The 24,191-nt window shown below is 44.2% G+C and overlaps 1 protein-coding gene and 1 long non-coding RNA gene across 2 annotated transcripts in view; one reads left to right on the top strand and one right to left on the bottom strand.

Annotated features, from left to right (window-relative positions):
* The window catches only part of DIAPH2 (diaphanous related formin 2), a 2,404,298-nt gene that overhangs the window by 2,335,965 nt on the left and 44,142 nt on the right, over nt 1-24,191 (bottom strand). The gene's annotated exons all lie outside the window — the stretch shown is intronic.
* Nucleotides 15,523-17,105, top strand: LOC115094409. Its single transcript, XR_003857547.1, has 2 exons — nt 15,523-15,605; nt 16,735-17,105. It is a non-coding gene; the product is annotated as an uncharacterized LOC115094409 (long non-coding RNA).

A 24,191-nucleotide genomic window follows, 5' to 3' on the forward strand; every position in this document is an offset into this window, starting at 1 on the left:
GAGCCCAGCACAGAACTTTGATTTCAAATCATCTAGAACTTTCAAACATGCCCTACTGAACATGTGTAGCTGTAACCACCACTCTGCCTCCGAGGCAGAGTCTCTCATTCCAGATTATAGCTAATACATGGAGAACCAACTCTCAGGGGAGGTGGGGAGGTTTCATGAGAACTAACATCCTGCTGTCCAAAGAGAGCAGCTGTGACAGGTAAGCAACTCTGCTTTCTCCGAGGACAAGCAGGATAGTAGTCCTCACATATGGGTGAATCCCTAGCTATAGGCTGTCCGCGTCAGACAAAGCAGGAAACCGCACAGTGCTGAAAGCACCACCTCTCTCCCTTTTGCCTGTGAGACAGCTGATCCACAAAGAGGTCCAGGCTGGAGAAGATTTGGGTTCTACAAACAAAAACCATATAAATGACAGACACAAAGCTCTTGGGGGTGCCTAAGGCAGAGGAGTGATGCAAGTGTGAGCAGAAGCATACTCCGCATCATGGAAGACATCACCAGCAGGGTTTCGGATTGGTAAACCCTGACAGTGATAATACATCTGGAACCTCCTGGGTATAGGAAACGCCTAGAGATGTAAACAAGGACTCTTGGACGAAGATCACTTATTTTCCTTCAGTGTCAGAAGACAACCAAAAACCCAACTGCAGACCACTGACATCCAAATGACAGAATGTCTGCAAAGAAGTGTGCCCATGTGTGGCTGATAGACACAATGGGCAGAAAGCCCAAGCAACGTTTGGAGAATAATCAGCACAACGGCAGGACCTTGGACAGACTCTACATGCCAAAGAACCAGACCTACCTGACTGTGCAGGACAGCGACAAGAGTTTCAAGGGATGAAAGCAATCCCTGAATCATATGCTAGCCCAAACTCCCAAACAGGGAAAGAAGGTAGGCCTGAAGTTCACAACATATTACACCCTGTCAAGGACAGGGTGTAATATGTTGTGGTCCTGTCTACAGGATAGGTCAGGTGAGCAGTAGTCCTGGGGGAGCACAGAATTGCCAATTGTGTGTGGAGCATGCACTCCTTCAATGCAGGACGCCTCCACCATCTCCTGGCAGCTTTTGAACCTCCCATGTAGATGACATCACCAGGGGGGCAAGGCTTTGGCCAGGAATGACAGCTGGTTTGGCAATGAGGCTGACATTTCCCCATGGAACAATAGCAGTGAAGTCCATGGCAACCGACAGTGCCCACGGAGCCCTATGGCCATGTCCCGCAGCATCCAACCACATCCATTGGTGCCCACAATGACAACAGTGTTCCTAGGGCCCATAAAGCTATCATGCTCCCCAACAAAGGTCACATCAAGGGCACAGAATGACGCAGCACCCAGGGCTTAGACAGTGCTTGACCAAATCAGGATCAGACAGACTGTATATAGCACCATCCCCGGCCACAGGCGCCTGCGAACAAATCGATGGACCGGCAATACCAAGGTTGCTAGGGGTGCTTGCGGGCTCTGCAGCCCAACCCGGCTCATTCATACCCAAAGGAACAGATAACTGCCAGTGCCATCAACTGTTCCCCTCGGCTCACCTATTCGTCCGAGAGTGTCGATGCTATGAGCAAGATGGTGTCCCTCGCCAGTGGCTATGGCTGATGATAGACTTGCTAATCCATGAACCCAGAAAGGGCCTCTGATGACCCCAATCCCAATAGCTCAGAGCCTCTGAGATAATCTGCATCTATGGTGCCCAATAGCCTAGCCTGTGATGGGAACAGCATGGTGCTCCTCAGTGCCCCGTCAGGACACCGCCAAGGAGCCTCAAGGGCACCGGACTGCTGCGCCTGGATGCCTCAGCATACCAGGGTGCCTTGAGTAGATGGTGACCCCAGCGCTTGATCCGAAGGCCAAAATCCCTGTTGCCCAAGGGCTTCAGTGGCACTCAAGGGCTCTCAAAAGTCCCAGCAAACAATGTCTCGAGGACGACCAGGGCACTCAGTGGTAATCCCAGCGCCTCGTTAGTGGTGCCTGATATGGTCAAGAGTAGCAACAAAAGGCATCAGTTGCCAACACACCCAATGGCCTCTATGATGTCCCCACACCTCAATGGCATTGAATGGACCGATAGTATTGGGGAAGCTCTGTATTGCAATGGCATTGAGGCCAAACACCTCGACTGCATTGAGAGTGGCCATGCATGCACCTCGATGGAATTGAGGGTGTCACTGGTACCGATGGCACTGCAGCATCTGGGGCATCAACATCAAGGTCGGCCCCAATGGCATTGACAGGAACCATGGCAAACCTGGTTCCTGACACTAGAGGTTGGTGCTGCCACCCCGCCACATCGAGACCCAAGGCTTCGATGACTCTGGTGCATCAAGACTCCACATTCACAATACCATAAGGGCCTTCTGTGCCATAGGTATCAAGGGTGGTCATGCACCTCAATGACATTGAGGGCATTCCAGCACCTCGAAGACGTCAAGGGTAACCATGGTGCTCAATGGCAACCCTGGTCCCCAACGCAGTCCTGACATCCTTGCATCAGATCAATGGTGCGTTGGTCATAGATATGCACAGGCAACTGTTACTGGGCATGACACCGAAGGTGCAGCTGCAAGCTGCTTGCCCATGCTCCTGCTCACCCCTCTCTCTCAGGGAGACTGCACTGCCATCACTGGCAAGCAGGAGGGAAGGCTATGTCATCCAGGGCTCCTGCCTGTGGAGACTAGACTCATAGAAAGCTTGACAATCAAGTTCTAGTGACGTCAATGTACTGTATACTTGTCTGCCACAAGTTGATAGTGTGCTCCTGAGTTTTGGATTTAGCATATTTACAGTAAATGTTGCAAGACTAAAGTCATTCTGGACATTGATATTCAAATTAACATATCTGCACTATGAGTCTGCCTGGGACAAGAGTACATACATCAGAGGTAAATAAGCATCTGAGCTCTGCCCTCTGCATCTTAAGCAGCTGCCTACATCCAACATCAATCTATGATTAGCACATTTTGTCTATGTGTTCCATCTCATCTTCGGCAACTAGGGCAGCAACACTTAAAGCTGCTCATCTAGCTCAACTCCTCCATGATAAAAATTATCTTAACACTGCTGGCACAATGCATTGAGCTGCAAACATTTCAGTGGGGCACCTCAAGTTTTCATTCAGTTAGATGACTGCCAAGGCAGGAGTGAACAGGCTATGAGTGGGTAGAGAAAAGAGCAATCCTCTGGCAGGCTGCTACAACTGATGCATCTCTCCTTTACTTTAGTCTACAGACTGCCACAAAAGGAGTGGTACCATTTTCATTATTTGCATCCTAGTATTGAGGATTTTTAACTCTTGTGTACATAGTTAGAATCCTTGTAGCTTTGCAGCTTATGAACGTGAAGAAAACCAAATGGCTGGCCATCTGGTCGAAAAGTATCCCATCTTGAAGTAGAATGGGTTTCATTCAACCATCTTATTAAAGCACAACTCATCTTGCTGACTGTTAATGTGAAATGTCTAAGCATATTTAAGAAAAGCAATATCTGCATTATCCATGTCTTTTCTAAATTCGTAACACTCTATTACAATTAACTATGTTTGAAGTGAAATATTTTTTTTTATATCAAAGATAGAATGACCATATAGAACTTCATCAAAAGGGATAGGTTGAGCTTAAAAACACACCTGCATGGAGTAAAATCAGGACTAAGTTAACCTGCCTCTTGACACAAAGTTATATAATCCTATGTATGGAAACTATGAGTGGATATAGCAGCCTGGAAGACGAACAATTTGAAAGCTGCAAGATATTCTATTGAAATGCTACATAATTAAAAGATATGACTAGCACATATCCGTATCTCTCAAGTGGACTCAGGTTTGAATAGAAACAAAGATGGTATACAAGTATGCATTAATTAGGTGCTATTGCTTTAAGTGGACACTTTTTGTTATGCAAGAGAAGGCTTGGTGTAGTTAAAGCAATGGGCTGAGAACCAGAAAAACTAGCATTCAAATCCCACTTTCTCTACTGATAAACAGGCAGATTCAAAAAACTCCGTGGGAGAGCCGTCACGCGCCCAGGCACCTCTCCTGGGCGCGTGATTCTTTATTTAAATTAGGGCCCACGCTAATAAGGAGGCGCTAAGGACACTAGCACCTCCTTATTAGTGGAAGCAGTGGCTGTCAGCGGGCCTGACAACAGACGCTTAATTTTAGTGGAGTCTGTTGTCGAACCCACTGGCAGCCATGGGTTCGGAAAACAAATGCCGGCAAAATTGAGCGGACCATTTTCCAATCCACGGGCCAGCAAAGCCTTTTGGGGGGGGGGGGGGACCTCCGACATAATATCTCCATGATATTAAGTCAGAGGGTGTACAGAAAAGCAGGTTTTTTTGCTTTTCTGTACACATTTCCCGGTGTTGTCCCTGATTAACGCCTGCCCAATTTCTGAGTAAAATGTAATGAGCGCTATTAGTTTCGTGGGGGGGGGGGGGGGGGGGGGAGGGGATTAGCTGCGCGTTTTCCATTCGCTATTACCCCTTACAGAGTAAGTGCTCCTACATATCCAGATGTTTGAATTTGTCCATCTATATAGCAGCAAAGGCACTACTTAACCTGATAAATCAGACTTTCGCTAGTTACGTGTGCACAAATGATACACCAGGCATTTCTTCAAATTTTAAAGGGATACGCGAGTAGATTTTTCACGTTATTTAGATGCATTTAATCCCCGTAAACTGGCTTTTATGCACATAAATTGGAAGATTTTTCAACATGCGTATGGCAATGAAATTACCAGTTTTTCAATTTGCCCACTCCATCTGCAGGTCATCAAGACTCTCCTGGCTCTTCAGCTGAAAGTCTTTCCATTTCAGCATTTCACTTTTAAGCTGTTTGTGATCACTTCTTCCAGATGTTGAGCAGAAGTAAATATGAGTAAGCTGCCACATTTACATGATTCAACTGCTTATAAAACAGCTACTCACTCACAATGTTGGCTCCGCCCCAGAATGCCCATGGCCTGCCTCCTTTTTTTTTTTTTTTTTTACACATTCAAATTTATTCGCGAACCCTGATTTATGCGCGGTTGTTGAGGTTTATAAAATAGCATATGCTCACATGTATGCTATTTTACATGGGTAACTGCTCATTTTTACGTGCATAACCTTTAGATTGTAAGCCCTTAGGGCCAGGGATTTATTGTACCTTAATGCAATAAGCCACCTTGTGTATCATTAGCAATAACAATAGGGAGGAAGTAAACGGGAAATTGTGAAGAACAAAACAGGGTAGGACATCAAATGAGAATGGGTTAGACTCTGTGGACCCCTAAAGAGCTAAAGCTAAGAGACATGGGATTAGCAGTATCAATTAAACCCTAGTGTCAACGAAAAGGCCCAGACTAAAGGTCTGTGATTTGAATATAAAACAAGATGGCGGGGCACACTTGATGGGCCATATGGTCTTTTTCCGCCATCAATGTCTATGTTTCTATTTGAAAAAGTGGACTCATAATAACTATATGTGCATTATAAATGGGAATTTTAAAAAAAATATTTGTTTTTGCACTGAAATATTCAAAGCAATAGGCACTTTGTATTTAACTTGGAAGCTATAAAGGAAAGGGTTAAAGGATACATGTGAATACGTTTCAAAAGGTTTTGTGTTGACCTTTTAATTTGATGTACACTCAGATAATCTGCAAATATTTGTTTTCTAGTATGAACTGTCAGCTTTAGTAGATAAAAATCACAATGGCTTGTTTGTTATTTCCATGTTTTGGTCTGGCCACACCCCAGCAATACTGGCCTGGGAGAGCTCAAGCCTGTTAGACCTCATGAGCTAAGTATTGGGGACCAGCAGGGAAGACTGTCTTCTGCAGCACATAGCATCCAAAAGCTAAACCTCTGCAGTATTCTGCCAAGAAAACAATCACAAGCAGCATGATGAGCCTATGATCAACTTCTACTACTTAATATTTCTATAGCGCTACATGACATACGCAGCACTGTACAAACATACAAAAAAAGACAGTTCCTGCTCAATAGAGCTTACAATCTAATAAGAAAAACATACAGGGCATTTCCTAATCGTCAATATAAACATTCAGGACTTCACCTAATCCTCAAAACTTGGAAATGGGTAAAACAAGGACAGGAAAAAACAAGCAGATTTAGCTTTTAAAAATCTACTTTAAGTACATTTTTTTATGTTTTCATATTTTGTATGTATCGGTTTGCAGTTTGCGCGAATTTCTGAACAGAAAAGCCATGCTGCAATTTGCTTAGATCCATAATGCTGGGAGTGACAAAATAAGTGGAGCTTTCCAAAATATTAAAAAAATACCTAAATATGTTTCCAAAAAACATACTCTCTCTTCCTTGTGGGTAAAACAAGGCAGAACGCAGGAGTAAGCAGAGAGCCTTGGGCCTCCACTGTAGAAGCCCCAGTAGGCCAATCTAGCACAGGCTCTACCCCTCTCAGCCTGAGGCCATGCTGGTGGAGGAGCAGAATCCCTCCCTCAGCCTGGATCCCAGCAGGCTGAGGAAAGCAGCACTGATCAAGCTGAGGTTATGAGGCCACTAGTGATGTAAATTTCCCCGAGGCCCAGACGATTCACAGAAGCCTGATGGCAAGTGCCATGGGAGCCAGCAAAAGAACCGCAGTTTGCTGATCTCTGTATTACCCTCAATAACCCATACTAACCAAACCAGGACAATCAACTCAGCACAATAATCAGACCATAGTAAAAACTGAACAGTTCATTTAAATACCTACTGCCTAACCATAAAACTCGGCACTAGTAGAATTAGGCCCCCCCAAGGAGGAGAGCAAGGGGGGAGAAAAGGAGTGAAGGGGAGAGAGAGAGAAGAAAAATGAGGGGGTGAGGTGGGCTGCACGGGGGGGGGGTAGAATATGCACTTGCCAGGAAAGAAATGCACTCACAACGTATTCCCAATATCCACCCTCTCCAAAGTATTCTGTGTGGTGGAGGGGGTGGGGGGGGGGGGTGCAGGTGGGCTGTGAGAGTACAGGATGAGTAAATCTAGGAGGAAGTTTTCAAACCTTGACTCGAGATACCAATAAATAGTTAATCTCTTTGGAAAAAAAAAAATAAATCCTCGCTCTTGATTTGTAACCAGAACATAAACACTTCGAGCCATGGGATAAATAAAACCTAACATAGCAACAGGATGCAAAATACACTAATGCTCCCTATGATATACAGCTAAAATTATTTGGCCTCGATAGCAATGACATAAGCAGCCATCACCAGGGATGCAAAACAGCTGCTCAGGCGGCATGGTTTATTCTCAGATACAAATCCACTGAATTCACTGCATTATTTTAGGGAGTTGGCTAGTTTCAAAAGGTGTAGGTAAGCTTTCCCGGGGAGCACTGGGACACTAACCCACATCTTGATGCTCCTAGGTTGTTTTCTTAAAAGGGCATTAGCAGCCCCAATCCTCCCTAGGGTGCCTAGAAAGACCCCCTTCTCCCACCTCCATCACACCCTCAATTGGCTGAAATGTAAACAATAAAAATATATAATTTTTTTTAAGGTCTCCACTCCTCGCCAAGAGCCAAACCCAACTCCCTCTGTATCAAAGAAGAGCGCACACGCACACAAATACACACACACACCAGACCTCCTTCTCCCCTGGTCCTAACCAATGACCCCCTCAGAACTTACTTCAGTTCCCTAATGGTCCAGCGGTGCCCAGTGCCCTCCAGGTCTCCGGCTCCAGCTGAAGTATTTTCAAAATGTTGCCAGCTGGACTCAGTTGGACCTTTGTCCCATCCCGTCATAGAGACAAAAGGTCTAAAGGTCTGTCTGAGGCCAACTGGCAACAAATTTCAAACTGGCGCAAAGCTGATGAAATGGAAGCGGCGTAGCCCATATGTACGGCAATGCAAAACATTTTATTTTAGGAAACTTAGCATGCAATTTTATTAAAAAAAACTGCCTGCCCAATATGTCAGGTATACCTAGAACTGGACCATGCAGCGGCATTCCCGAGGGCAGAGTTTAGGTTTGGATTTAACACGCATACTTTTGAAATTCAAGCACAGGCATGTACATTTTCGCTAAAAAGGTATTTAGTGCAAGTAGCATGTGCAAGCACGTACAAATAGATTTGGTGGGATAATTTTCAAAGCAGACCTATGTCTGCTTTGAAAACTGGTATAGCTTACACACATATTTGCTCGATAAATTAAGCATGATGTTACCAAATTAACCCTGTAGATAAGCGAGATAGTTTTGCTTTTGCTTCACTGCAGGCACTATGGGGCTATTCAGTGTAACTCTGCATTTGTGTGCTTAAACACTGTTTTACTCACAGAAGTCCCTTTGAAAATTACTCTCTCTGTGCCTACAATAACTACAAAGAATTCATATTAGAAACACAGAATCTCAACTGGACAGCCTGGATGGGCCAATTTAGTCTCCATCTGCCATCATTTACTGTTACGATGCTAAACATCAATGTAATCCCTTCTGTAGCTGTTCAAAGAGTCATTTCATCTTTGGGACTGCAATGTAAGAGAAGCTGAAATGCTCCCCAGTGGTATATAGTCCTAAAACATGTTTCTGAAATGGAAAAAAGTAACTTTTAAACTAAGTGTTATTGCCTCTTTGATTCCAAACTTAGCATGAATCTGGAGATGGCTTGTTCCCTTGCTGAGCGTGCTCCAAGTCTCAGTGGAGCCTCTCAGATATCTTTGTGCTCTCCCGACATCTCTCTCACAGACTCCATAGGAGCTTAGCAGCCAATTGTTATGAGCATTTATTTTGCTCCCTTATGAGACTAGAGTCCCCTGGAGTATAACCATGCTATTAAGTGTAAAAATGTTTACTTCTCAAGAGTATAAATCTGGACATGCTGAGGCCTCTAGTCAAAGGATTTCATTAAAATTACTTCTAGTCAAAATTCACTGTAAAAAGCAGACACAAAAAGAGTCAAAGATCCAATTAACAAGAAAAAAGAAAGCTGGCTCATATAGCTGCACATCACATTTACAAAACAAACACCACCGCAAGTCCCTGAGCTCTGCTTGACAAATGCTCATCATGCTTTGCTTGTCAGAAATCCACAGATCTTGACAAGACCTGCTGCAGAAGTGCAAAGCAGTTTTCTTGTCTTTTAAATGCCACAGCTGATACATCGTCTTCCTCCGCTTTTGCTAAATCTGCAGTGGATTCTGCTGCCTGTCCACAGTGGGGTTTGCTACGCTTAGGGTCACGGATAAATCTGGGATTCACAAATTCCACAGAAAAATATTTCTAGAAGACCTGCATATCCTTACAAAGATTCTCCTCAACTGTGACCATGCTGCATATGATGCCAGAAATTAATACACTGTATATGACCACTTTATTGTAAAATTTACAGTGCTCCTCCCCCAACTCTTTTTAAGCACAACACAAACTGGGAGACTATGTTCAGCTGATATCTTCTATGCATGGCAAATGTAGGGAATGCAAGATCAAAATTATTTAAAAATATTTCAGTACCTTGTGGAAATATGCCTTTTTTTTTACATTTAAATTTTGATTTGCTATTATGTAGCCCACAAAAGTGTATTTTTTGGGGAAATGTGGCTGGAAGTGTGGGAAGTTAAGAAGAAAGGCATAGAGGAATAACACAGAAGCATCTGGAGCTGAGGAAGGAAGGAAGTGCTCTGGCTACTGCAGCTGCAAGGAATGGTGTCTTTCCATGTTAAAATGAGAGCTCAACTAACATACCTTTCTGCTACCTAATTAACTACTTTTATATTAAAATGCCCTTGTTATGGTACCAAAAGATGAGTAATCCATTTAGAACGCGGTTCACAAACCTGTCCTGAGGGGCCCTCGGCCAGTCGGGTTTTCAAAGATAACCATGACGTACATCTCTTTCACATGCAAATTAAGGATATCTTGAAACCCCGACTGGCTGGGGGTCTTTTAGGACAGATTTTGGAATCGCAGATGTGGAATTCTGGATCTCTAGTACATTGCCTTTTACTCTTTGTTGGGGGAGGTTTATGTCCCAAGGACACACAAACGTATTTATTCTTTCGGGGCTGCTCCGGCTGGCTCTTCTCCCATAATATTACTCTCTGTCCCAAGGGTGGATCCTTTTTGATTGGGGGGGGGGGGGGAGGAAGATTTAAGCTTATGGCCTGGGTGGTAGTGTGTTCCTCTCACAATGTGTGTAGTTAGAGGTGGATCCCAAAGGGTGAGATCCTGGGACAAACAAGGACAACATGCTGGGTGTTAAAATAAAAAAAAAGTTTACTGCTTCTTTAAAAAGTCAAAGTAAATTCCAATTTATCAAGAAAGGAAATATCCAGCTGTGATGTTTACAGATGCCTCTCTTTTCTGAGTAGGTGCTCTTTCTCTTACTCTCCTGTGGTTCAGCTTACCACTTTTACTCTGGATATATAAAAGCTGTCCCAGCACTATAGTGAAATCCCGTGGAGTGTAGGATCCCCCTTATCACAGAAAAACCCTACCTTGGATCTGATGTTCACTCCCAGTCACCCAGCCTGTGCCCTGGTCCCATAGGAGTGGAAATCCTGAGGGTGGGGTCTCTAAAAATATTGGTCCTTCTCCTTGATCTTTGTGATTTGTGACTTCTCATGCAGGTAAGGTCTTGAGCTATCGGGACTCAGGCTATCCTAGCCCTGGATTCCTTATGGGGAGGGGTGCATCGACAAAAATCTCCCCACAAAATAATACCAGAATACTTGCTTGCTGCCAAAAATTTCTCAGTACTGTCACTAGTGCTTGCCCCATCTAGGAAGTAGATTAGGGCTCATAGGTCTTTAATCCTTGTCCCTTTGGAGAAAGCTTCCCCAGACACAGGACAAGGGCTGAACAGCAGACTCTGCTAAAAATAGGACACATTTTAGCCATCAAAAATCTCATACTGCCAGATACGGTCACTGGTGCTTGCCTCATCCAAGAAGTACAGTGAAGCTCACAGGTCTTCAGCCCCTTCAAGGGAGTCCAAAAGGGGGTCTGTCAAAAAACCATTTCACTGCAAAAATATGAAGGGGACCCTCTAGGAGGGAGTGCACAATGAGAAGTCTCCTCAAAAACTACATTTCATGATGAGGCAGGGAGGCCTCACCAGGGACATGAAAAAACAGCATCCTTTCTCCTCTGAGGTTAACTGAAACTGACCACCCTGAATATTAAACCACCTTCACTAAATAGGCTGAGGCAACCAATCCCAGCCCTCCAGGCTGGGAGGGCCTGAAGAGTATGGAAAGCCCATAGAAATGTTGACTTTCTAAGCAGAGACCTAGGGCCATCTTAGTGGCTGACCCAAGGGGGCGCCACATTATTTGATTTATCCAAAAGCTTATTGCCCGCATCCTCCAATTCAACAAAGTTTGATGCGGAATTCCGAATTTATCCCCCCAAAAATTACAAAAATAATATACTGTAACTAAACAATAAAAGCAGCACAATATATCACTGACAATCAAATGCCTCCCTGAATAAGACATCCCTGAATCAGAACATCCATTTGTTTCCTAAATTGATCAGGAAGAGAGTTCCACATTACAACTGGTGCATAAGAAAAAGCCCTTGCTTTGTTTTTTGCAGTCGGTAATTGCAATTTGCAGAAACCTTCACTGTCATTTTATTTGCTGATTGCAAAGAACGACCTAGTATATACCATTCAATGTTTTTCTCACTAAAAGCTTTCATCAACATGTAAAAGCTTATGTATTAAGGTAAGAGTCTTAAAATTTTGATCTAAGTTTTACTAGCAACCAGTGTAGGTCCTTTAACCATACAAATAATACAGCAACTCAGACATCTTTCAGGCATTCATTCAAAGAAAATGCAATTTACACTTTCCTAAACAACACAGAGGTCCATATTCAGTCACTATCCGGCTAACTTTATAGGTATATGTGATATCGCAGCCGCACTATTGAATATAGCCAGCTATCTTAAAGTTGACTAGCTAACTTTATCTGGCTAAATTTAAGACAGCTCTTTGGCACGACCAGACAGCTGGCTATGTTATCGGCTAACTGAATATCGGAGTTAGCCAGTTAACTTAGCTGGGTAACAACACAACACTTCCTAATTACATTCTCACAATGCCTCTAACTTATCTGGCTATATCTTCATTTAGCTGGATAACTTCAGAGTTATCCAACTAAGTGTGTATGAATATGGACTTTTACTTAAAGCGCATGCTGCCAAATTAAAAAAATATATATATGAAATGCAATCAAATGTGAGCCTTTGTAACAGAATGCAGTGATAAGGAGTTGGATAAGAGCCACCCGATTAAAATAGCTAGGGTTCTTCTAATAGCTCATCTGATCTCAAACTTCAAGGTTCCCACTTACAGCCCGATCCAGTAAAGTCCGTGGGAGAGCGGACTAACGCCCGCTCTCCCGGCGCGCACACCGGCCCCTCGCCGGTGCGAGCGATCCAGTATTTAAATTAGGCGACGCGGTGCAAACGAGGAAAAGGAGGCGCTAGGGACACTAGCGCGTCCCTAGCGCCTCCTTTTGGCCTGGAGCGGCGGCTGTCAGCGGGTTTGACAGCCGACGCTCAATTTTGCCGGCGTCGGTTCTCGAGCCCGCTGACAGCCACGGGCTCGGAAACCGGACGCCGGCAAAATTGAGCGTCCGGTTTTCGGCCCGACAGCCGCGGGCCGAATTCAAAATTATTTTTTTTTTTTACTTTTTTTTACTTTTGGGGACCTCCGACTTAATATCGCTATGATATTAAGTCGGAGGGTGCACAGAAAAGCAGTTTTTACTGCTTTTCTGTGCACTTCCCGGGCGGCGCTAATTTCTTAGAGTAAAATGTGCGGCTTGGCTGCACATTTTACTTACTGGATCGCTCGGGAATACCTAATAGGGCCATCAACATGCATTTGCATGTTGAGGGCGCTATTAGGTGCCGCGGGTGGGCCGCGTGTTTTCCTCCCCTTACTGAATAAGGGGTAAGGGAAAACACGCGTCCAGAGCAGGGTGACAGTGCGCTCCGACGGAGCACACTTTACTGGATCGACCTGTTAGAAAATAAGGATGTGTATGGCATTTGGGGAGTGCTAACATTGGGCCTTCATAGCCCTCTCTCTGAATTCTGCAATAGATACTGAACAGGCTCTGGTGTTTGGGGTAGACAACTAAATATGTATTTATTGTTTGAATGTTTAAACATCTGGGCATTGAGGACTTCCATTTCCCTTATATAAAAACACCACAAAGAAACCATTTGGGGATTAAAATTTGTTTTAAAAACAAATTTTAAGTCTTATAATATGATAATTTCTCTTGCCGGCACATATAGAAAAGCATTATAGGACTACTTTTAATAGAAATATTGAATTCCCTTAATGATTGCCCAGGTTTTTTATTTTTCTTTAAAAGCCTTTCCCCCCCCACCAAACAATTTTGGCTTCATCCAAACCTAAATCTGAGACTACATACCATGCTTGTTACACAAATACCATAAATTAATACCTAAAAATAATCTCTCAAGCTAATTAGTCACTGTCAGGTCAATACAGTAAAGTGCAGCCGTGGTTACCCTGCTCCTAACCCGCTTTCTACCCACTTTTCAGCCGCGTTAGCCCTTCCTGCGATACAAAATCTCCTTTAACCCATTCTTACCGCCTCTTTAAATCACCGGGTAACCCCTTTCGCCTGCGGCATGTATATTACATGTAAACGATCGAATTAGCTATTCCCTCCCATACAGTAACGCGCGCCCCGACTATCGCTTTTTTACCCTGCCATTTTGCCGCGCGTTTAACCTGCTAACTTACCGCCTACCCTTACCCCTGCTTTAGAGGTAAAGGTAGGCGGCAAACTTTCCCCCAGCCCCCGCTCACCTGCTCTGGCTGCGTCCATGGGTGCTGGTCTCCGGGGCAGCCCCAGTCCTCTCCCCTCCTCCCAAAGCAACGAAAGCGGAAAGCGGAAAAAAGCGGAAAAAAAGAAAAGCGGAAAAAAAAGTTGCAAGAGAGAGATGGGAGAGAGGACGGGCAATCCTATGCTCGGGATTGCCAGTCCTCCTCCCCTCCTCCCGAAGCAAGGCGCGAAAAGCAGCCTTGCTTTTCGGGAGGAGGGGAGAGAGGACTGGCAGTGAAAAGCAACGAAGCGACTTACTTTTTTTTTGCAGCCCCCCTCCGGAGATGGACATCGGCGAAGACAAGCGCGGCTCCCCTGCCTCCAGCTGCCCATGAAGATAGACACATCACACGGGCGAAAGCGGCCCCTGTGCGTGCAATTGGGTCGCTCAAGATGTGACGTCACGACGTTTGGCGTCACGGCATGTGACGTCACGTCTTGAGCGGCCAATTGCACGCACAGGGGCCGCTTTCGCCCGTGCGATGCGTCTATCTTCGCGGGCAGCTGGAGGCAGGGGAGGGGAGCCGCGGTCCCTCGTCGCCGATGTCCGTCTCCGGAGGGGGGCTGCAAAAAAAGTAAGTCATTTTTTTTCATTTTTTCCACTTTCGTTGCTTGCTTCGGGAGGAGAGGAAAGAGGACTGGCAATCCTGAGCGTAGGAGAACCGTCCACTTCCTGGTATCTGTCATTTCAAATGACATTTGAAATGACATTTGAAATGACATTTGAAATGACAGATACCAGCGTGTCTGTGAAGCGTTAGGCCAGCGCACCCAGGATACTGTATAGCGCTCTATACAGTAAAATGGGTTGCGCGGGCCTAACGCTTCATGGACGCTTCTTAGACGCAGCTTGCATTTGCAAGCTATTTACATACAGTATCGAGCGGTAGGTGAGCTGGACTGTGCATGCGGCAACCGCGGGTGCGCCCGGCACTAACGCAGCTCTCCCTACCGCTCCTTACTGTATCGGCCCGTGTGTGATTTACCAGTAGGTGGGATATATTTTGGGCCATAATATTCCAGATCTGTCATGGCCCTTCACCTCTTACAGTAAAATGATTTAAAAAAAAGTTAATTATAGTAAGGACATGTATAACATATACAAAAAGCACTCTCTTTGGGGCCTTTCAAACATAAATAATTGTTAACATCTGGAGCTTCTGTTCAGATTTCATTGAAAATGACAGTTTTCTAAACAGTCTGAGACGTCCAAATAACTATTTTCTATAGCAACCAAGGCAGACCCATCTTACACAACACTAAATATCTGCGTATTACCTTCCTGCCCCCTCCATTTATAGAGCCAACACAGTATAAGACAACATTGGGATTTTTGAGTTTACATCCAGTCTTTAGAAGTTTGCCTCTTTTTGCTTTAAAGAAAGTTTCAATATTAGACATATACTTGTGCAATGTTATCTTTCACCTAGTTTTTTGCCAGGTTGAGGATAAGCAGCCTGTAGGGCATATAGCTTGCCCAGAGTCTTTTGATGACTTTTGCCCCCATTCTCTGGTCTGAAGTAGACAGCTCAAACTGATTAGTCTATGCAGATCAGTGCCCTTGCCCTTTGATCCATGTGGGAAGGACAATACAGTTTGCAGACGCACTTAGGAGAAAATCAAAGCTCTATCAATCATTAACTACCGCACAATCACAATCATTAACTACCGCACAAGTGGGGCATTGTGCGGTAGTTAACCATATGACTGCGATGAGGGCATATTGAGAAGAGAAGATGAATTTTTTGGTGGCTGAAGATCAGTAAGTATTGCTTGCTGGGTAATAATGGGGCCCGAACGTGTCTCTTTATTTTAAAAACAAAAAGTAGGTAATTTCTTTTACTGTCTCTTTCCCTTACGCCCTCCCCAATGCCTATCCATATAAGATGACAAGATTTACTTTTATATCAAAAATCTCAGGGATTTATCTAAAACAAGGGAGTAACCTAGCCCTTATTATTTAGTTTAATTGTTCCCTTGCAGGTCATTGCCAAATTTAACATTAAATACATCACATATGTGTAAAAGGACTCAATTTAAACATCCCTACTCCCAAAATTAACTGACAACTGCCAATATTGGTCAATTGCTGTTGATATCAGCAGCTTTGTGGGCATCAAATAATATCTGTGAACCCATTTTTAACCACATGAGTTAGTTGAGGACTGAACTGCTTTACTGAGAGCATTCTGGAAACATGGATGTACATTGAAGGACACTGCATTAAGCGATAAGATTTAGGCAATTTATTTGAATGTAAAATATAACAAAAAAATTTCAGATCTGTGAGGGCTGGAAGATCTATTTCTTGCTAATGATAAACAATTATAGAAGCACGATAGAAGCCAGCACTTTGCTTATTGGCATCTGAGGAACATGCTTTGACTTGGACAATTGCATAATATGATATCACTAGCCGTTAAGCCCATAACAACGGGCTACATTTAAAAAACATTTTCGGTCCTTTCTATCCCACTCATTCTCCCCCTCTTCCTCCTTCCCCTTCATCCTCCCTCCCATCTCTAGTCTCTCCCACTCCCTCTCACCTCCCTCCTCTAGTCTCCCTCCCTCTCACCTTCCCCCTCCCTCCCCTTAGTCACTCCCCCTCTCTCAATCCCCTCCCCTTCCCTCAGATGGCACAGACGGAAGATCTCCGGGGGGGGGGGGGACCTCCCTCGCGCGCGCCGCCGCTACTGCTCCTCCCACGTCATTTTTTTTTCAGGCACGCTCCGCTCTGACCAACGTGCTCGCCCGCACATGCGCGGTAGAGCTGCTCTCTACTGCGCATTTGCGGCACGTCGGTCAGGGCTCCTTTAGTAGATTAGTTTGAACACAGGTGGGTTTTTTTTGTTGGTCACCAGAATCTTATCCTTTTCCCCCTTTTTTTGTAGGCTGCTAAATATGCCAAGCAACAGTGAATCAATGCACTGCATTCTACTCCCTAAAATGCACATCATCAAGAAATAAAAGCACAAGCGTTTATTGATAATGAAGAATCATCATCAGCATTCATCTTCACAACCAATTGACTTTTCTTTCTTTGAGTTATTACTTACTCCAGAGATGTTCAAAACAGATTTATTGAAACAACTCCCAAGTTCTCTAAAGTTCTAATTTGTAGCCAGAAGGTTCGTTTCACCAATAGATTCTTGCCGTAAATAAATAACTTTACATCTTAAACCAGGCTGAAGAGACAGGAAATGTATAGCTTGAGTCCCCAGGACTTTAGTTAAAAATACAATGTTGAAAGCTTTACAAATGATTGCTGTATTATTGACTATTTTGTAACAACATTCAAACAAACAAATTTTATCTGCTATTTTTATAGACAAAGAGTTCATGTTTCAAAAATAACATGTTCTTTATCTCTGAGTGTAATCATTGTCAACAATGATGGAGTTCCTTATCGGTATCTCAAAAATATCAAAACCACAAGTGTGCCCCTCATTAAGTTTCTCTCAGGGTCCTATTTAACAATAAACACAGTGTGTGATACAGGATACCAGCTCCAAATATACCAGTAATTACATAGACAAAGCCCTCCATGCAATCTTAGTTTTATTTCCAGGTAGGGCATTAAGTAAAACCTAATCAGATGGTCAAAACACTGTTAAGGTTTCAAGATCCTCTTTACTAATTGCAAAATTAATTATTCCTGCAAAAAAATTATGAACATAGTTTAGATTAGATACATATGTTACAATGAATTAGCACTTTTGAACTAGATATTTAAAATATCAACATTTAAAAAATAGTTTTGAATCACAGAATTTTAGGATTTGCAAGGGATCTCAAAGTAATTTAATCCATCCCGCTACATACAAGCATCACAGCTACCAGACATATTAATCTAATCTGCTCTTAATCTCCAATGATGGAAATTCTCTCTCTCCCTAAGTAACTTGTTTTGGTGCTTAACTGCCTTGGTTAGAAACTTCTTCCTATGTCTAATCTAAGACTCTTCTTTCCCTAATTTTGATGGAAATAACACTAGTCTCAAATCACCCCACAGAGCAGCAGTTCGAAAACATGAGGAGGGATCTAGTCCAGGTGAGGGCAATTCCAATCCCCGAGGACCACCAACCAATCAGGTATTCAGGATATCCCTAATGAATATGCATGAGAGATGCGCATGCACACTGCCTCAATTGCATGCCAATGTGTCTCATGCATATTCATTAGGGATCTGCTAAAATCCCAAACACTTGGTGGCCCTCGAGGTCTGGATTTGCCCACCTCTGATCTAGTGAAGCTTAAGTGATGATCTAGAATTTGGTAAATGCATATTAATGCTAAAAAATTTGCAGGGTTATCTATTTGCATTGTAAAAATCCAAGGGAGCCATATAGTAAAAGGCAGTGTTTCTCAACCTTTTTTCTGTCAGGGCACACCTGACAGATAGTTCACACATGCGTGACACACTGAACATGACTGTCACAAAGCTAACACCACCACCACCCCCAACCCTCAGTAATGGGTATAAAGCAGAACTAGAATATTCCCCATACAACAGATATTCTGGTGTCATCTCAGTAACAGCAACACAATCTCCCTCTACTACCAAGCGCAAAAGCCCTACTTATAAAAAGACAGCAGTTTACCTCCAATGCATGTCCTACTGAGAAAACACAACAAATAAAGTGAGGTATTTTAGTAGTTTACATGCTAGTTAAATGCCTCACCTCGGTCACAAATACAGAACTGTCCTTCACCAAGTACGGAAAGACCACAAATTACAAACATGGAGACAGAAACTGGAATGGAAACCCAAAAAAGCCACTCTGCATGCAGTGCAAAACTGGAGAAATGGAAACAAATATAGTATCTAACATTAGTATCAGGATCTGCAATAATGCACACAAACTAATAAGCACAGTTACACGTGCATTATGGAACACACTGTAATAACCCTACCTATGAAAAGGCAACACTACAAATATTAAACCAGGCCTTAAACACCAATACACCTCCAATTCTGAAAACAGAACAAGCCAAGCTGCTATAGAGCCCCACACAGAAATAATTGTAAAACTATACTAATAAATGTCTCATATACACACACCCAGCACACAGACACACAGAAGCACCCTTCCTATCTTAAATACATACACACACACTGGCCCCCAGCTGAACAGCTTGTCTTCAGCCCTGCCAGCCTGGTCTCTGTGGCAGAAGCTCCGATATCTGGGCCCGCCAGCCTGGTCTCTGGCAACAGCGGTTCCGATCTTCGGCTCTGGCAGCAGTCAGAAGCGCTGACCTTCAGCCCCACCGGCCTGGTCTCAGACGGCGGCCAACAGCTCCAGGTAGCATGCGACACACCTGCCTGTGCGTGGCGACACACTGGTGTGTCAGAATTGCTGGTATAAGGGATGAAGTTCTGTGCACAAAACAAAAGCAGTATCTGGGGGTTTTCATATCTGGTAAACTTAAGGTGGCCAAATAAATAAACAAAGCCAACAGTAAAAGTCAGAAACATGCTTGGGTGCATTGGGAAAGGAATAGCCAACAGAAAGAAAATAAGGTGTTAATGCCTCTATATAAAGTTCTGGTGAGACCTCATTTGGAGTACTCTCTCCTTCAAAAGGAGACAACTACTAAAATGGGGACCGACTTCAAGATCTAAACATGTATATCCTGGAGGAAAGGGAAAGAAATGATAGAGAGATCTGAATGCCACCAAGGAATAAATGCACAGGAGGCAGGACTCTTTCAATGGAAAGAAGGCTCTGGGGGCAAGGGTTATGGAAAGAGGGATAGACTCGGGAATAATCTAAGGAGAAATTTCTTTATATACAGAGTGGTGGGCACATGGGAACAAGCTCCCTTTGGAGGCAGTGGAAATGAGGACCTTATCAAAATTCAAGGAAACATGGGACAAGCACAGAGGATATATGAAGGAGAGGCAGGAAGCATAAAGCTGAAGCTGGAGATGTGGATGAGCAGTGTGGTCTTTACCTGCTGTTGTTTTCTAAGCTTGTTAGCATTATACAACAAAAGTGTACCATTGCGATGTCCCTACCCTGAAAAACCTGTAATCCATGTTTGATGAATGGAGATTCAACGACTTGCTCAAGCAAGTGGCAGAGAGAATGCGTCAATGTGCAGTTCTCAAGTTTACAGGTCTATCTTCTGTCTTGGCTACATTGCAACTCTAAAGGTAATGCAGGAGACACCACCCGTCTGTTCAGAGACATCAAACAGTAATGACTCATAGGTTCCTCGTTTGTTCCTTTCTGTACATAATAGTCTGTGTTATATTCATGCGTTTTCTTTAATAGGTACTACGGAGTTAGAATAGTTAAAAGAGGAGTGTCAGAAAAGGCAGAAGGTGTAGTCCAAACATGTATGCTGGTAATCCATCCTTACGATACACAGGCTATAAATTTTATGAGAAAATAGTGACAGCAAAAATTTAAATAATGAAACTCCAATGTGTGTGCCATATCTGCTCTATATATAGTCACCTCTATAAAACCTTTTACTCCAAAGCTCCTGTCTGATGGCCAGGTTCCCTAACAATCTCTGCTCAAAGTGTCTACACAGAGAAGCTTTCCAATCCCCCCCCCACCCCCAGAATATATCAATGTACACAGGGGTAAATTTTAAAAGTCTGGAGCATGCCAAAGCCGGGAGATATGCGCAGAGCGCCTATTTTAAAAGGCGCCTCCATACGTGCGTATCTCCGGGCCATCGAAAAAAAATTTCTGTGAAAAAAAAAAAAAAAGAGGCAGGGCATAAGCATTTCAGGATCGAGAAATTACTACTTATCTGAAAATGTCCTTTTCTTTAGGACAGAGATGAATCCAGAACAAGTAGATTGTGCACCTCTACCAGCAGATGGAGACATAGCAAACTGAAGTCACAGTATATACACCCCAGCAGTGACATCAACCTGCCAGTATTTTCTTCAAAAGCAACAGCGGTCAGACTAACAAAAAAAAAAAAACGATTAAAAATAGATAACCATTTCAATACTCAGCCAACAGGCAATACTGAGCTCAGACAAGAAGGTAACAACACTAGTCTAGGGACTGGAGTAACACTTACCAGTAATCCTTGTAACATGAAGGCACACAGGAGGATCAATATGCAACCATTCAGCAGCCAAGGGAGGGAAGCTGGATTTGTCTGACTGTCCTAAAGAAAAGGAAATTATCAGATAAGTAGTAATTTCTCATTTCTTAGCATCCACTCAGATGAATCCAGAACAAGTGGAATGTATCCAAGCTACTCCCAAATAGGGTGGGAGGCTGCTGCAGTCCAGTCAAATCTGCATGCACAAAGGTTGCGTCCTCCCGGGTCTGAATATCCAGATGATAATACCTGGAAAAAGGTAAGGAGGACCACGTTCAGCTCGGCAAATGTCGATGGGAGACAATCTAACTTCTGCCCATGACACTGTCTGACCCCTAGTGGAATGAGCCCTAACCTGACTAGGTAACTGCTTCCCAGCATCCATGTATACAGCCATGACTACTTCCTTAATCCAGCAAGCTATTGTAGCCCGTGAGGCTAGCTCTCCCTGTCTAATACCGCCATGAAGGACAAATAGGCAATCAGACTTCTGCAAAGGCTCAGTAACTTCTAGATACCTGACAACAATATAACTCTTGACCTCCAAGGGTCGCAACAGACGATACACCTCTACATCTCTCTCTCTCTCTCTGTCCAGAGACAGCAAGGCAATGGATTGATTCAAGTGAAACTCAGTGACCACCTTCAGTAAAAATGAACAGTACGCAGCTGTACCGCCCCTGGAGTCACCTAAAGAAATGGTTCCCAGCAAGATAGGCCTGCAGTTCGGAAACCCTATACGCAGAACTCCTGCATTAGGGCACTGATCCCCAATGACTTTGGATGTTTTTTGTGGCTGAAGAATTGCAGAACTTTCGCATTGCGCAAAGTCGCCAACAGGTCTAGGAACAGGAGACCCCAGTGATCCCGAATCAGTTGAAACATCTTGTCTGACAATGCCCAATCTCCTAGGTCCAGACCCTCCCTGCTGAGAAAGTCTGCTCTTAAATTGTCTTTGTAATGTGTGAGGCTGAGGTCATCTGGGGATGCACCTCTACCCATTCCATAAATTGATCTATTTCCTGTGACGCTTGTTGGCTCTTCATATCTCTCTGCTGATTGATGTAAGCCACAGTCGCTGCATTGTCCACCATTATTTGGACCAATAGACCCTGCAGCCTGTCACCAAACTGTAAACATGCCTACCCTGGCTTCCAGCTAATTGATATATGAGAGAGCGAGAGAGAGAGAGCTTCTTCTGCACTCCAGCGCCTGACAGTGAGCTCCCCAACCAAGGAGACTCGCATCCATCATCAGTACTAGCTAGTCTGGTGGGGATTGGGAAACTCTCTTCCATAGATGATCTGCCTGCAGCCAGGATCAGACCTCCATCAGCAGGTGGAGCTGAATCGAATAACTCTGAGACTGGATTCCACCAAGAAAGCAGGGAGTGCAGAAGAGTGGTACCCTCGCCCATGGTACCTATTCCAGAGTCGCTACCATTAAGCCAAGTACCTGCAAGTAAGACCATATGTCGGGAGCAGTGTTCAACAACAGACAAAGATGAGCTAGCAACTTCTGAATTTGAGCTTCCGGCAGGAACACTTTATCATGCTTTGTTTCGAACCGAACCCCAAGGTATTCCACCAACTGAGTAGCCTGAAGGCTGCTCCTAGCTAGGTTCACCATCCAGCCAAGTTGCCACAAAAGGAAAATCACTTTGCGAGTCACCAGGTGTCTCTCCTCCAGCAACCTGGCGCAAATCAGCCAGTCGTCCAAATATGAGTGTACTAGGATTCCATCCTCTCTCAACTTTGCCACAACTACTACCATTACCTTGGAATGGTGGCCAGACCAAAGGGCAGCACCCAAAACTGAACGTGGCATCCCAGAACCGCAGGAAGCATTGATGTTCTAGTCAGATGGTAATGTGAAGATACGCCTCAGACAGATCCAGAGGTCAGACATTCCCCTGACTGCAAGGCCATTTTCACAGAGCACAAAGTCTCCATGCAAAAATGCTTCACACGCAGATGACGACTGACGCCTTTGAGGTCCAGGATGGGACAAAAAGAGCCCTTCTTTTTTAGCGGAACGAAATAAATGGAATATTGCCCCGTATTTTGAGACATGGACACTGTCCATGTCCATGTCTCAGCTTTCAGACTGAGGAGCCTTGCCTATGTACCCTCCACTGCCCGCTTCTTGTGTGAGGAGTGGCAGGGAGACTCCATGAACATGTCCCGAGGAACATTGCAAAACTCCATTTCATATCCTTCTCATATTACCTCCAGGACCCACTGATCCTATGTGATTTCGACCCACCTCTGATAAGAGAGAGGTGTCCCCCTATCTCCTGTTCCCGAGGGTGGGTGGGCAAATCTTCATTGGGAGGTTCGTGAGGTTCCACTACCTGAGCCTGTGCTACTTCTGGGTTGTTGGGGACAAAAGGACTGGGACCTACTGAAGGGTTGAGTCCTCTGAAAAGTTGCTCCTCTATATGGCCAACAACACTTGGATCCTCTAGCACGACCTCTCATGTTAAGCGAGTGCTGCACCTGCTTATCTTCCAGCAAACTAGGAACTGGAGATTTGTCCCACTTACTGGCCAGTTTCTCCAACTCGCTGCCAAACAAAAGCAGGTCGTTAAAGGACAATATGGTGAGATTAGTCTTGGAGGTCGCATCAGCCAACCAATTTCTCAACCATAACTGACAGCTGGCCGCTACTAATCGAAGACATCCTCTAACTTATGTACAGACCATATCACAGCCTGCATCTGCCAAGAAGGCAGCAGCTGGTTCCATAATTGCACTGGAGTTTATCCCGGAGTCATCAACCTCCTGGGAGAGAAGCAAACAAGAGCGAGCCACCAAGGAACAAAAAGCAATCTGCAAGGTCATTGCTATGGCTTCAAATGCTTGCTTAAGGATAGTCTCAATCTTTTCATCAGGAGCGTCCATCAAAGCCACTCCCTCCTTCCACAGAAATAGTGGAGACTGCACACACAAGTGCATCTACCTTCGGAAAACGGGAGTACTCTCTTATCACTGGATCCAGGGAGTACAGGCCTTCCAAAATCCGAACCCCTTTGAAGTTAGCCTCTGGGACGCCCTGCTCAAGATCAATCAATTTTTGAATGGCCTCCATCAAGGAGAAAAAACAAAAAACAAAAACAAGAGGCTTTACGCAAGGAAACCAAAATGGGATTTCTCTTTGACTGAATCTGCCCCAGGAATTCCAAGCATTTTCAAGGTCTGGGAAATCAGAGCTATCAGTTCATCTCTATGAAAAAACCATAACATAGTTCTATATGGTTCTAATCCGGAGGGGG

Source organism: Rhinatrema bivittatum, chromosome 6 (assembly GCF_901001135.1).
Source record: "Rhinatrema bivittatum chromosome 6, aRhiBiv1.1, whole genome shotgun sequence".
In the NCBI taxonomy this organism is placed as follows: Eukaryota; Metazoa; Chordata; class Amphibia; order Gymnophiona; family Rhinatrematidae; genus Rhinatrema; species Rhinatrema bivittatum.